This window comes from Gymnoscopelus microlampas, assembly GCF_963454915.1.
Source record: "Gymnoscopelus microlampas genome assembly, chromosome: 21".
Taxonomy (NCBI): Eukaryota; Metazoa; Chordata; class Actinopteri; order Myctophiformes; family Myctophidae; genus Gymnoscopelus; species Gymnoscopelus microlampas.
Genome location: NC_139958.1, coordinates 45,868,374 through 45,870,302, shown reverse-complemented (window position 1 = coordinate 45,870,302; position 1,929 = coordinate 45,868,374). Strand labels below are relative to the sequence as shown.

At 40.6% G+C, this 1,929-nt stretch overlaps 1 long non-coding RNA gene across 1 annotated transcript; it reads left to right on the top strand.

Annotated features, from left to right (window-relative positions):
- Window positions 1-826: 826 nt before the first annotated feature.
- On the top strand, window positions 827-1,626 carry LOC311037462. Its single transcript, XR_014599964.1, has 3 exons — window positions 827-922; window positions 1,124-1,241; window positions 1,490-1,626. It is a non-coding gene; the product is annotated as an uncharacterized lncRNA (long non-coding RNA).
- Window positions 1,627-1,929: the final 303 nt, after the last annotated feature.

Below are 1,929 nucleotides of genomic sequence, written 5' to 3'. Positions count from 1 at the left end.
TACACTTTCAAGCAACTTTACAGAAAAACAATCCCAAAGTCGCTTATAATAAGCGGATATGGCAACTCTGTCACAGCGGAATTAGCGCACTTGCCGTGCAAAAGAGAGAGAGAGAGAGAGAGAGAGGGAGAGGGGGGGGGGGGGAGAGGCATATCACGGGATACGTCGATTTAAATGAATTGGAATAAACACAAATGTATGTATTGGGTCTGACTCTGGAGATAGCATCCTAGTGAACTATCCTACAGTGTGTCAGCCCTTGTCGGGGATCAATCGTGTTGTGAAAACCACAACGACATTATGACAGCCGATTTCAAGAAATAAACTCCTGCAGTATGTTATGCTTAACGATCAGATGACCCCCCGACCACTTTAAGGTCCTGCAATGTGTACCTGCCCTAACTCGGACTCTGTTTTTGTATCATTCTCTTTTGCTTTCTTTGTTTTGCAGGTTTGCCCAATCTGTCAGAGAGAATACCCAATAGATGTCCTTCCATTTCATGCCAGTATGTGTGGTGAATGGTAAGACGTTTTGACTATAGATTCAGATAAAAAGATGTGTTTGTACATGTTGGCACATGTACTTTATGTACACTGCACAAACACACTTTAAATTAATAATGTCATTACTGTATTTGACAATGTTATCTACAGATAAATATTTCTTGCGACCAGCTTGCTTGGGACCAACTGGACAAGCAAGGACTTATTTTGAAATAGTCATGAAAATGAGTTATGATTTTACATTTTTTATTTGGGCTGCCTAGGGAAGCAGCCAGGACCAGAAGTGGAGAGGAATTGCCAGCTGAATTCTCAGGACCTTAATGTCAGTTGTTCCGACAACATGAATGGTGAAGACGTCAATCGACATGTTTGTCAATTGCCATGCAGAAGCTGAAGACTGGCTTCAGTATTAATTAAGGTTGGTATATTGGCGCACACACTTCCTATGTTTGATGTTTACCTGGTATCCTATTTTGTATGACGGTATTTGCACCCTACTTAATGAAACTATATCCAGTATCCTGTCGTTTTGTGCCTAGTGTTCATGCCATATACTGCCATTAAATGGGGCACTGCCATCTCCCCTTTGTTTTTACATTTTCTTTTGACATTCTGCTAGTCTCACACTCAGTTTCGCTGTCGTGACACTGTTGACCAGGGGTGGAACCGAAACTGCAGCAGCAGCTCTGACCCTAGAGGATGTTGCTGATCTTGACCATCGTGAAACTATTGGTTTGGTGGGTAACGGTTACAATTTAGCATGTCTTACACAGAGTTTTACACCATGTTTGTCATCACATGCATCAAACGGATAAGTGAATAGGTCAGTGTTGGCAAATTTTAACAAGCTTTGTGTGTCCCTCTGATGTACTCCAAATGTTGACTATTTGAAATTCAACTTTTGCCCTTTTTGTGGAATGCCTCCTGGAGGCAACTTTCTACCTAAATAAAGTTGGTCCCCTTTTGTGATGTGTCCCTGTTGTAGCTCAAGAAAGCAGATCTTACTGAAGAAGAAATGAGCCGTGTCACTGATCTTTGCCACTCCTGGTATCAAGCTACTCTGAACTCCACCAACCAGGACTGGCTGTTTCAGTGTCTTCTTTCACATGCTGTAATAATTTGATCAATGAGGAGAGTAAAGGTTAACATAAATTAGTTTCAGACTTATTAATATAGTAATTAAGAGAGAGAAAAACCAAACTAATGCCAGTAAACTTGAAGTGATGTATTTTCTTTTTAAAGTGGTTAGCAGAGTTATCTATTCATATTAGGTTTTGATAAGGAGTCAAACAGGTCTAAGGTATTTGGTTTTCATATTTAATATAAAACGTTAACTAAGCAAAGACTACGGAGTGGTTTTATGTTGTATGAGTGGGTGCAGTGGATTGGATGCGAGGGGTTCCAGAGTAACAATTGCCCGTGGGA